The following is a 13,698-nucleotide window of genomic DNA, read 5'->3' on the forward strand; positions in this document are numbered from 1 at the left end:
GTATGTGATGTTGTTACAGTCCAAAACAGAAACCATAATATCACTGAAATTCAGGAAAAGTCAGTCGTTCACGGTGAACAACCTCAGTCTTGTGATAAAGAATTAATATTCAAGAGCGTAACCGAACCATTAACTTAAAAAGTGTTCAGAGAAATTTGCTTGCAGTAGACTTTTTAAAAAAAAATTAAGATCAGCACCTTGATGAGTTCGGGAAGCACCGTCTTGCATTTTGAACAGATTTACCTTGTTTTCCGATCCGGTTGAGATGAACACATTTTTGCAGCAGTTTCCTCTGAGCATTCTAATTTGAGGTATTTGGGTCAAATGCAACTTTGATGCTCAACTCTTTCAACTTCATCTGAACCTAATATCCCCTCCATAAGTCATCCCTGGGGTGGATTCAAAGGTAAGATAAACAGCTTTGTGTTGGATCCATACAAATTACCTAGCAGCTTTATTTAAGTTATTGTTTGGAGGTATGTCTAAAATTAAAACGTTATCTAACATTTAAACTTTTTATCCGCGATAAGAACCACTGCAATGTAAGCTATGTGTGAGCGCTGTGTCTTTGTAATATAAAAACCTTGAAAACGGTGACAAATATGAATATGCATGCTCACAGAAAGTACATTTTTGCATTTTCCCACAGGTCACAGGTCAAAAATGCCACCTCTTCTCGCTTCCTCCTTCCTCTTCTTCCTCTCTCTCCAACTCCTCTTCCTCCCACCTTATTCTCCGTTTATACCTTCCTCTTCCACCTCTGCTTCCTACATCCCATTGTTTTTCTGCTCTGAATCCTGTGAAGGCTAAATTTAGCTGAGGATTCTTCTGCAGGGATCAGTGATTGCGTTGCTTTCCGAGGACGCCCTCGGTGTTTGCAGGAAGTAGTTCAGTCTAATCTTGTTTTTTACGGTGTGGGACTTTTGCTGGAATTTTATTTTTAAGTATGTGCAAGAACAAAATACACCCTGCTTAAAACCATTCTGTGCATCAATATTGTACAGTTACAACAGCATAGCCCACTCAAGTTTAAAATGTCAGCAAGCTTATATCTGATCAGCAATAAATCAATGGCAAATAGTTTATTTACTTCTGCTTTCCATTTAAAGTATATAATGTCTTCTAAAGCCTGAAACAACCTGAAGTCAGTATTTAACCCTTTAAGTATTTGTTTTATCTTTTGTATCTTTTTCATTTTATTAATTAAATAATTATAATAATATATTTATTTTTTAGTTAGTTTTTATTCCCCTTTAAGGATTTTAATGGTCTCATCACCTAAAAATAAAGTAGATATCTCCCCACATACAGTCAGTATTGGTTACTTACACACCACAACTTTCCTTTGCACTTATTTTAATGTTATCTACAGTAATGAAAACAATGAAAAACTGTAATCCATTCATCCATCCATCCATCCATCCATCCATCCCCTTCCACTTGTCAGAGTTATGTTGATGCGATGATGAGGGCTGGGGTATCGCCTGGTCAGGGTTATTTTTCTTTAAAAAAAAAAAGCATCTCAGGTTACAGGTATGTTATCAGACATAAAATTATTAAAGGGACATTCCAGCGTTTCATTCTGATTTACTTCTATTCACGGGTGTGTTCCACTTACTGAGTTCATCGGAAGTTTCCATCTGTTTATTTGCAGATGGAGGGGGCGGGGTTGGAGCCTAAATGCAGCTTGAATGAAAATGAAAAAAACACACCAGTTCAGAAAAGATGATGCAAAAGATGCTAATTAAAACAGAATGGTTTTTTTGAAAAATGTAACTCCTGACTCCTGTACAGGTGGCTGATTTTCTGCTTTGCTGGTGGGTTTAAATAAAAAATATCACCCACACTTCCCTGCATGTCAGACATATCTCAACTTTTTCATATTTTCTGACTCATATGTCAGAATAAAAATGGGGAAGTAGGGAAGTTATATAACTAAAATTTCCAGTTTAGTCCTGACTGGGGCCCGTGGTGCAGCTACATCCATCCATCCATCCAGCCACAATTCAGCTGGAGCCGCACATAACTAGGATGAGGGCCAGGCTACTCCCTGGACAGGTTGCCAGTTTATCAAAGGGTCATTTTACTTAAAGGAAAAAAGCACCTCGGGATAGAAATGTCTGACATGACATGGAATGTACATTTAATGAAAAAATTATTAAAGGCACATGAATGCTAAACACTAAAAACTGAAGATTGAGCTGTTTTTTGTTTTTGTATATTGCAGCGTGTTCCTCCAGATGTGAGGCTGACACACAGATCGATACTGTGTCTCAATCCTTCCTGTGTACAAACACACTGGAGCTGCTGCTGCTGTTCACACTACACCTTCTGTGTACACACAGCTTTAGAAATAGTTACCCTGTTTTTTCCAAAGGTAAAAGACTTTGTTTACAAGTTGCCTTTAAAGGTCAGTAGTCAGCATGCACAAACAGAAATGTGAAAATCACAATTTTCTTTAGCTGTGTTAGCTGTTTCTTGCTATTTTAGTCTTTATGCTTATCCTAACTTTAGCTCTAAAGTTGCATACAGGCATGAAAGTGGCACTGATCTCCGCATGCAGCTCTTGGTTAAAAAGAAAGTTTATTTTTAAACTATTTTTGGTGGGAATGCTGTAATGTAGTTACTCCTGTGTGATAAAAATAAAGTTTTAGATGTAAACTAGTTGATCCACAATGTTTTTCCCTTTCATTTACTTTAAATCTGATTTACTGTTTAACAGGAGTGTGGCTAAAGGGGGTGTGTGCAGTGTCCTCGCATCATTTGTGCTCCAATACGATGTATTCTTCAAACTACTAATGACAAAATAATACACTTCAAAACCTCTGATAAGCAAGTGAGTAAAATTCATGTATAAGAGCTTTTCACAGACAACCAGTCACAAAGTGCTGTACAAAAAGCTAAAATCAACATGAACGTTAAGTGCCTAAAAAATTTAATTAAAAAAGGCAGGTTTTAAAAAAGTAAATAATATTTCAATTTTTAATCCAAAACGTCAACTAAACATATTTGTAGTGGTAGACTGTTACAACGCCTTGGTGCCACAGACTGAAAGGTTATGTCCCCTTTAGTCTTTAGTCATTCATGGGGAACAGCTCACAAGTTTTGAGTCTGTGAACAGAGACAATTAGTCCAACCTGGTAAACAATAATCTAAACGTGATGACAAATGCATGAACAATTTTTTCCAGTTCAGGTGAGGAGACCATTTGTCGCAATTCAGAAATGTTCCTCGAATGAAAGAAACAGGAACAAGACAAAGATTTTACATGCGGGTCGAAGCCCAGACAAGAATCAAATATCACATCAAGATTTCAAATGTTGGGCTTAGCATTGGACAAAAAGAAGTAAGAACCTGACTGAGAATGTAGTTCAGGAGGAGCTGTAATTATGGTTTCAGTGTTGTTACTGTTTAAAACAAGCTAATTTCTAGACAGCCAATCAGTAACCTGAGTTAAGCAGAGGACTAGGGTGGACAACCTATCCATCTGATTAGGCTAAAAAGACTGAATGTCATCGGCATAGAACTGATAAGAAATGTCATTAGAACATTGAATAATGCCAGCTAAAGGAGGCATGTAGAAAGAAAACAATAATAGACCCAAAACTGAAGCCTGCAGGTTAGGGAGGAAATGTTAGAACTAGTTTGTTCTAACAGAAAAGGTCCTGTCAGGTACGTAAGAAGAAAATCAGTCTTAGGCAGAGCCACATACACCAGCCAAAACCTTAAGTCAATTAAGTATTCTTTTATGGTCAGTGGTATCAAAGGCTGCACTGAGATCAAGCAAAAATAATTACAGAACAATTCCCTGCATCAGAAGCCATTAAAAGATCATTACAGACCTTCAAGAGAGCGGTCTCAGTCTCAGATCTGCTTCTCTCCAAAGCCAAAGAAGCCAAGCAAACTGACTCTCTTCTCCTGCGTTCTCCAATGAGGCAAACTTAATGGCAAGAGTGGAGGTATGCTGGGTGCTTTCCACATTTTTTGATGCAGCGCACTTTTTGTACCTGATTTTACCCAGCAACCACTCCCAGCTGGTCGAGGAATATGTGTTTTTCCCGAGGGACAGGCTGTTGGCAGATGGAACCACTCTCTAGGCCTGTGCGACTGAGGTCTGACTCCCTTGACTAGCAAATATGAATTAAAACCAAAGGATGTGTTTAGTTCTGCCACTCAGTAGAATTATATAGCAATATATTTATAGTTGTTACCAGAATACTTTTTCTTGACTCAGTTGTAGCAGATGGGCGCCCCTGCCTGAGCCTGGGACTACCAGAGGCTTCTTCCTGTTAAAAGGCAGTTTTTCCTTCCCACTGTCACCAAGTGCTTGCTCATAGAGAGTCATTTGATTGTTGGGGTTTCTCTTTGCCACAAGTAAAATTAGAACTTACAGAGTTTTCAACCAATTTTCCAGTAGTTTGGCTTTGTGTTTATTTCTTTAAAAAAATTCATGATTTCCACTGCAGCCCATGGATTGGTCCTTCAAGTGCCTTCCCTCCACAGTTGGTAGGTCAAACTGAAACACAAACTCTATTTGTATGTATTTATTTAAATTTGTCAGTGTCCTTTAAAAAACAAGGAATTGTGGAAACACTGGTCTTCTCAGATGGCAATGAGGAAGCCCCTAACATGAGATACCAGTCTGACTCATTCAGACTCTCTCGCTGTCCCTGCATGAAAGCAACAACAACAGCAAGAGGGAGGCAGCGTGGTGACACCAAGGTAACAGAAGTGTCTCTCTCTCTGTCTCTCTCACACACACATGTCCCCATCACGTTTCAGGACATCAAATTACATGACTTTAATTGTCTGAAGACTAACCTTAAACAATTACCACTACTTGTTGGATTCCCAACCTTAAAGTGCTTCTTCATCCTTAAACTAAACCATCTGTTAACAGAGACTTGCCCAGAAGGAAAATGAGTCCCATAAAGCTGAGACTTTAAGTGCATTTAAGTCGCCACAACACAAGTAATACAAGCAGACGCACGTGCCCTGCATTTAGCCTGCCTCAGGACTGCACCTATGTGCTGATTTGATGATTTGACCATAAGAGGGAGAGGGAGAGGGAGGGAGTGACTCAATTTTGTGTCACCATAGCAACGGGGCGACTGTAGAGAAATCTGGTCCTCTCTTGTAATCTCTTTTTAAATCATCTTTGAAAAGATGGGATGGCTCGGTGACAATATCTGTGAGTGTGTGACGAGTTGGGGGGGTGCAGAAAATGAATCTCTGCAGTAATTGTGACCCATGTCTCTCTTTGTACTTTCTTCCCCTCACACACACACACACACACACACACACACGCATGCACACACACACACACACACACACACACACACAGACACACACATCCTTCACTTCTTTCCCCTTTTGTCAGTGTATAGATTTTCTCTCGGCGCTGGCCTTGTCTTCCTCCCTGCACAACCCCACGTTTCAGAATAGCAATCAGCCAGCCTCATTTGCCCCCCACCCACACACCCCCCTCGTCTCCTCATGTACCAGAGAATACTTATGCTCTCAAGTCAAAGGCTGCTCCCCGAAGGTGTCTGGGCTTCCTTCACGGGCTAAATTAGATATTTAAGTGGTTCGATGCTTTTGTTGCAGCTCGGCCAGCAGGAAACAACAACAAAAAAAAAGAGGCACCGATTAAAAACAAACCGCGTTGACACACGTGGCAAAGTTGAACTTGAAATCATGTTATTGTTTCGTGTCCCCTTTCTCTCCTGCTGCCTTTATCTCCATCTTTTATTTCACTCTCTCGCGCTCTCTCCCTCTCTCAAGCAAGTAATTATGTTGTAGTGTAAATCTGAATTCTGCTTTCTGCTTGCAGCGACAAAAAAAAAGCTCACAATTTTGCTGACATGAGCAGCATTGTAACTTCTCGAGGGGCAGCCTTTGCGCTATCAATGAGTCACTGTCTGCCTCTGGTTTAGTAAAAGCTAAGACTAACACAACTAGCACAGGGTTTAGGAATGTTATTAAAAATAGGGGTGGGAAAAAAAAAGCATGCTTTAACAAGGCATTCTGATTCTTTTTCTCTTTCTCTTCGCGTTCCTCAGTTGCAGGATTGTTGCATCATATTAGAGTTAATTTAAGTGCTGAGCTCAGACTGACTCATGCGGCAGGGCGCAGAAGGTTACTTGAAATTATAATCTGTTTTTAATTACTGATTGATTGCGTGCTTAACACTTCAGTCAGCACAGGAGACTGTTAGATGGCTCTGTTCAGCCATGTGTGAGAGTCATCAAACAAGTATTCAGAGAATCCCTGTCTTTGAATTTATGGCCTTTTTTTCCTTCTCCCCATTCTAATAACAGCCTTTGGAGTTTCACAAAATATCAGCTGCCTTCTCTTTCTTTTGTTTTGTTTTTATCTTCTTCCTCTTTAGAAAAAAAATCTCTTTTTATGCTGTCTCTGTGTCTCGACGTTATGCATAGGCCAGGACTGTGCAGCTGCTGCACAGTCCCCAGCCTTGTTAATATTTCACATGGTTGGAAGTCAGAGCAGACTCCTGGTTTTTCTCTCGAAAGGAAAGACATCTCCTCATTTAACCTCGGGCACCCAATCTCCATACTAACCAGCCAAGCCAAGGGTTTGACTAGAGACACACTGATTGTTGCAGTGCAGTCCCCTGTTGTTCACCCCCAACTCCCCACCTACCCCCTCAGCAGTCTTCTGCACTTTTTTTTTTCACTTTTCAACATGGCAAAACTCCAAAATATTTAGCTGCTGCAGAATCATAATATGCCTAACCAAAGCTGCTAAGCACTTCCAGAGGTATGACTTGCTGTGAAAACCAGTTAAAAAAAACTAAAATAAAACACATTGATTTTGTCTCCTTAACGGTTGTGATTCTTGTGATGTAAGCTGCTTCAGTCTGAGTATAGCGTGATGCAGACTTTGTATCTGCATCAGCTGCCCTCAAATGAATGTGATTCATCACTTTGTGCAAAATGCAGTGTTTGTCTCAATCACCCCAACTTTCCTGGTTTTTTTGTTCTCATGTAAAGTCATTATCTTTTCTGAAAAGAAGTTATTTTTGCTGAACAAAATCTTTATTAAAACTTCCAGGTGTTATGTGAGCACAAGAAAAGTCACCTTTCAGATTCAAGATTCAAGAACTTTATTGTCAATAAAACAATATACACAGTATACAGCATACCGAAATGCTGTTTCACCCCAAGCCCCCCATGGTGCATTTATATATATGTATATATATATATATATATATATATATGTATCTAAAAGATATATCTCCAAGAGAAATAAAACTAGGTATTACAAATAAACCGTTTTTTTGTAGGCTGCTCATCCTCTGAGTCAGTATATGTGTACAGGGGATTTGGTCTAAAGAAAAGAAATTACTTTCTGAATAAAGGATTCACTAAGTTTATTCATGCAGGCCCATATGACCAGAGAATATGCATCTTCTTTTTGCTTTCATATTTTAATTTATATTTAATTGGCTGTGGTTTGCAGTATTTTGTATTGTTTCACTTTAAACTTAAAAGGAAAAAGCTGAAAATTTAAATAGTTAAAAGTTGAAATGTAAATAGTTGGTTTTTGTATTACTGGATTTATTTATTAAATTTATGTAGAGTGAATAAATAAAAGTATATTTACGGTGGCCCCTAGAGGCAAAGCACGTACAAACTCCAAAACACGTAAAACTCCATAGCACGTATAAACTCTGAAGCACGTACAAACCCCGAAGCATGTAAAAAATTCAAAATACGTAAAAACTCAGAAGCACGTACAAACGCGTACAAACACAAACTAAGTGAATCACAACACTACAGTGTTTTAGAATTAATTCACAATTAGGCAGTGATTCTCTTTTGTGCAGTCAAAAATAGCCAAATTACATTTTTAATTACGACCAGGAAACGATGGAGGGATGAGAAACGCTTGTTTTCTGCCAAATCAGCACATAATGTGTCTGAAATGATATCTGCAGTTGAGATTTTGAAGCTCATTGGAGTTTTCCTCTTCTCCCCAGTTAAACCAATCACATTTTGCCTCAGCATCTGTTAGTCTGCCAATCATTTTTCCCAGCTACACTCCACTGGGGAACGTTCCTATGGCTCATGGCATTACTACACCCTTAAACTGACGGCATCACGATGGAGTCTAATCACAGAAGACTCCACATATTTCTTCAGTTATTCATACTGTGCGCACATCAAATAAATCATTTACGCCTTCTCTTTAAGCGTCTTTCTCATTTAAGTCTCTTGTGATTGTTATGCTGATTAGTTATCTAGCCTGCAAATTGTTATACAGTGTAGATTTCCTGGCAATGGAAGATGTGCGACTTTGGTAGTTAAATAAGAATGAAATTGAAAAAGTAATCTGAGTCGAGGTTTAAAATGTGTTGCTCTTATGCTGTGCATCAGGCTGCTGTCTGCTTATGCACCATGAAGCACATCACATTATATACATGGTTTAAATTAGGGGATATTGGTATGAAAACCAATTGTCAATCTGTTGGAGAGACTGGTAAGGGAAATAAATATTCTATTTGTTGCTGTGAAATTGATTGCTAAAGCACCAAATGACCCCCCAGATGACTGAACTCCTCACCCCATCACTAAGGGGCAGTCCAGCCACCCTTTGGAGGATTCTCATTTCCACTTTTTGTATTTAAAATCTCATTCTTTTTGGTCACCACCCAGAGCTTGGTGAAGGTAAGGACGCAAACTGACCAGTAAACCATATGCTTTTTCATGCTTCTTCACCACAAGTGATCAGTACAGAGTCTGCATCACTACAGATCCAGCTCTGTCTCTCAATTTCCCTCTCACCTCACTCATGACCAAGAACCTGAGATACTTACAACTCCTCCACCCTGCAGCAACCTATTTCTGGCCTTGAGTGGCCACTCCACCCTTTACAACCTAAAAACCAGGACCTCAGACTTGGGGATGCTAATTCTAATTCCTTCCATTTCACACTGTGCTGCGGACCGCTGCAGTGTGAGCTGGAGGCCATCACCTGATGAAAGCACATCATCAGCAAAAAGCAGAGACAAGAGCCAAAGTGGAAGCCTTCTGCCGCTCGACTATGCCTAGAATTTCAGATACTGCCGTTGTCACTGGGTGGGACGCTCGCTAGGATCCTGCAAAGTGATTCCAAAACGTCCGGGAACTCTGAATTGTCAATTGGCACACAAAATATATAGCTTCCTTTTTAAAAATATATGATTACTAAATATTTTTCAATTATTTTATTATTTTTAATTATTTAGATAAATAAATATTATTTAAAATCATCCATCCATCCATCCATCCATCCATCTTCATCCGCTTTATCCGAGGCCGGGTCGCGGGGGCAGCAGCCTAAGCAGAAAAGCCCAGACCTCCCTCTCCCCAGCCACCTCCTCCAGCTTATCCGGGGAACACCATATGCGTTCCCAGGCCAGCCGAGAGATATAATCTCTCCAGCGTGTCCTGGGTCTGCTCCGGGGCCTCCTTCCGGTGGGACATGCCCGGAACACCTCACCCAAGAGGCGCCCGGGAGGCATCCTTGTCAGATGCCCGAACCACCTCAACTGGCTCCTTTCGATGTGGAGGAGCAGCGGCTCTACTCTGAGCCCCTCCCGGATGGCTGAACTTCTCACCCTATCTCTAAGGGAGAGGCCAGCCACCCTTCGGGGAAGCTCATTTCTGCCGCTTGTATCCGCGATCTCGTTCTTTCGGTCACTACCCACAGCTCGTGGCCATAGGTGAGGGTAGGGACGAGATCGACTCGGTAAATTGAGAGCTTCGCTTTTACACTCAGCTCCCTCTTCACCACGACGGACCGGTGCAGCGTCCGCATCACTGCAGCCGCAGCACCAATCCGTCTGTCGATCTCCGGCTCCCTTCTCCCATCACTCGCGAACAAGACCCCGAGATACTTGAACTCCTCCACTTGGGGCAGGAACTCATCCCCGACCCGGAGTGGGCACTCCACCCTTTTCCGGCTGAGAACCATGGCCTCAGATTTAAAATCATTAATTGTATTTTATATTTGTATTATAGTTTAGTACAGAGCATAGCTGCTCTTTCCTGTTTTATTACATTAAATAGATAGCTGGAAGGCAAGACTTGGTCCAAATCACAACAGCCGTAGCCTCACTATGCTTTATACTATAAGGTAAAGATGGTACAATAATACATAGAAAACCCCAACAATCAGGCGACGCTCTTTGAGCAAGCACTTGGCAACAGTGGGAAGGAAAAACTCTCTTTTAACAAGAAGAAACCTCCAGCAGAACCAGGGTCAAGGAGGGGCGGTCATCTGTCGTGACTGACTGGGGGAGAAGGGAGGAAGACAGGACAAAAGACACGCTGCGGAAGGAGCCAGAGATTAATAATAACAAACAATTAAATACAAAGTGAACAGGGTGTTGTGTAAACACAGAGATAAAAAGGTGAGTGCATTATGGGAAGACCTGCATGTTAGGATAATCGGTGGTTCTAAATTGGACATAGGTGTGAATGTGAGTGTGCGATAGACTGGCAGCATGCCCAGGATGCACCAGCCCCCCACAAGTGATAAAATTAACCTTCACATGAACCTTTTACTGAATTAGTGTGGGCAGCTAAACAGCCAAATATCCCAAATGTCCCAACAGCAGCCTAAATCCCACAGCAGATGAATTACATGCCATAAACATCCCAGGATCATTGGTCCTGCTCCAGGTGTAACACCAGCCCGAGTGATGCTAACTGGAGCCGTTTCTAGCATGTTCTGGCAACTATATATGGCCCAGAGCTGGCCTGCGTCCTGTCTTCCGATGCCAGAACCCAGATGAGTGCACCAACACTCAGCTGCAACTGGCCTGATTCTGGCTAAATACCAGGCACATTTACCATAAACAAATGAGAACATGTTCAATAAGATTGGCAGTCCCTACTGGATGCTACATTTCACATTGTGCAACACAGGGTCAAATCTTGCTCGCAGCGTACGTGCCGGTTTGCTTTATGACACAAAGCAGAAGAGAGACTGATGCCAGCACAAGCAGAACTACTGCTTCAGAGTTTCTCACAAAGGCAGATGGTAGAAGGAGTGAAAGACAGATGGAAAACCACTTACTAGCTGTTTATCCTCTTCAGTAAAGTAGAAGGGAAAACATTTGCCCGAAGAAGCAACATTTTTTGCTGAGGGGAGGTTTCCTGTTAAAAAAGATTTAAGGTTTATTGGTTTATGGGAAATGTGCTGTTAATTTAGAGAAACATTAGCAGTGACAGCATCACTGGTGCGAGGATCAGGTTACCAATCATCTTCGCCACGGTGTCATCTGTTTGCAGTAATTATACAAAAATTTCACAGATAGTTTGGAAGTAAACAGTGCTGTGTGTCGAGAGAAATATCAACCATTTCATAAAAAACACGTTTATTTTTTTTAACACTGGATTAAAGCCGCGAGTAAAACTGCACATAACTAGAGAGCTGGGTGTAAAAAGGATGAACTGCAGCATTGCATTTAGAAAACCAGATTCCATTTAACACAGTCAGTCTGCTCTTCCGATATGTGATAATGAAGACTCCGGGGATCCTGTGACCTCAACAATAGAATACAGGTCAAAGGTCACAGGAGAGCGGCAGCTCATCATGATAATCGTCTCACTTTGCCTTTTATGATTCCTGAGGTGAATTCGTGGGACGCAGACGTATGTCTCTCTTCTTTTCTTGCTGTCCCATCAGGCTCTAGCATTTTAGGAGTACTAATACATTTCACCGGTATAGAGAAGCATCGGACGAGAGAAAAAGTTCATGCTAGCAGGCCCACCTAGTGATGGGATTTCCAGCTCTTTTTGGAGAACTGGCTATTTCGGCTCGGATCACCAAAAAGAGCCGGATCTTCAGGTTGTTTTGTTGCTTTAATTAATTTATTATTAACAATAATATAAAATTATGCACAAAAAGAATTGCTAATGGAAAAAAGGGTTTTTATTTTTATGTTTATATATAAATATATACGGTGGCCCCTAGAGACAAAGCATGTACAAACTCCAAAACACATTTCTAGCGTTAACTGAACTTCCAAAACAGAGCTACCTAGATAACTTAAATAACACAATTGAAAGCATATGTGTATTGTTTGTGTATTTATACACAAGCACTCACATAGTTTCAAATAATTTAAAAAAATGTTCATTTACCTTTTACTACCACACACCAAATCCGGTCATTGGTACTTCCTTGCTTGTGTAGCCACTAGGTAACAAAAGCTCAACACTGCGCCTAGCATCCTGGAGCACTTCTGTTGTCTTTTGTACGTGTTTTGGAGTTTGTACATGCTTCGGGGTTTATACGTGTTTTGGAGTTTGTACATGCTTCGGGGTTTGTACGTGTTTTGGAGTTTGTACATGCTTCGGGGTTTGTACGTGTTTTGAAGTTTATACGTGCTTCGGAGTTTATACATGCTATGGAGTTTATAGTGTTTTGGAGTTTTTACGTGTTTTGGAGTTTGTACGTGTTTTGGAGTTTGTACATGCTTCGGGGTTTGTACGTGTTTTGGAGTTTGTACATGCTTCGGAGTTTATACGTGCTATGGAGTTTTTACGTGTTTTGGAGTTTGTACGTGCTTTGTCTCTAGGGGCCACCGTAAATATGCTTTTATTTATTCACTCCACATAAAATTTAATAAATAAATCCAATAATACAAAAACCCAACTATTTACATTTCAACTTTTAACTATTTAAATTTTCAGCTTTTTCCTTTTAAGTTTAAAGTGAAACAATACAAAATACTGCAAACCACAGCCAATTAAATGTAAATTAAAATATGAAAGCAAAAAGATGAATATTCTCTGTCATATGGGCCTGCATGAATAAACTTTCTGAATCCTTTATCATCTGCAACTGAAAATATTTGTGGATGATTACTATACCTTTCTAATAGTGATGTGTCGTTCGCGAACGAAACGGCTGTTAGAGCCGGATCTTTGAAGTGAACGACGCGAGCCGGTGGTTTTTTTTTTTTTTCGTGTTTTGGAGTTAAAAGTTGAAATGTAAATAGTTGGTTTTTGTATTATTGGATTTATTTATTAAATTTTATGTGGAGTGCATAAATAAAAGTATATTTACGGTGGCCCCTGGAGACAAAGCACATACAAACTCCAAAACACATAAAAACTCCAAAACACATTTCTAGCGTTAACTGAACTTCCAAAACAGAGCTACCTAGATAACTTAATTAACACAATTGAAAGCATATGTGTATTGTTTGTGTATTTATACACAATCACTCACATAGTTTCAAATAATTTAAAAAAATGTTCATTTACCTTTTACTACCACACACCAAATCCGGTCATTGGTACTTCCTTGCTTGTGTAGCCACTAGGTAACAAAAGCTCAACACTGCGCCTAGCATCCTGGAGCACTTCTGTTGTCTTTTGTACGTGTTTTGAAGTTTTTACGTGCTTCGGAGTTTATACGTGCTATGGAGTTTATACGTGTTTTGGAGTTTTTATGTGCTTCGGAGTTTATACGTGCTATGGAGTTTATACGTGTTTTGGAGTTTTTACGTGCTTCGGAGTTTATACGTGCTTCGGAGTTTATACGTGCTTCGGAGTTTATACGTGCTATGGAGTTTGTACGTGTTTTGGAGTTTGTACATGCTTCGGGGTTTGTACGTGTTTTGAAGTTTTTACGTGCTTCGGAGTTTATACGTGCTATGGAGTTATATTTAACAATGGT

The 13,698-nt window shown here is 40.3% G+C and overlaps 1 long non-coding RNA gene across 1 annotated transcript; it reads right to left on the bottom strand.

Moving 5' to 3' along the window:
- Positions 1-1,351: 1,351 nt before the first annotated feature.
- Positions 1,352-13,326, bottom strand: LOC120434029. Its single transcript, XR_005608893.1, has 4 exons — positions 13,284-13,326; positions 11,086-11,165; positions 1,619-1,686; positions 1,352-1,502 (listed from the first exon to the last, which is right to left on the bottom strand). It is a non-coding gene; the product is annotated as an uncharacterized LOC120434029 (long non-coding RNA).
- Positions 13,327-13,698: the final 372 nt, after the last annotated feature.

Source organism: Oreochromis aureus, linkage group 17 (genome assembly GCF_013358895.1).
Source record: "Oreochromis aureus strain Israel breed Guangdong linkage group 17, ZZ_aureus, whole genome shotgun sequence".
Classification (NCBI taxonomy): Eukaryota; Metazoa; Chordata; class Actinopteri; order Cichliformes; family Cichlidae; genus Oreochromis; species Oreochromis aureus.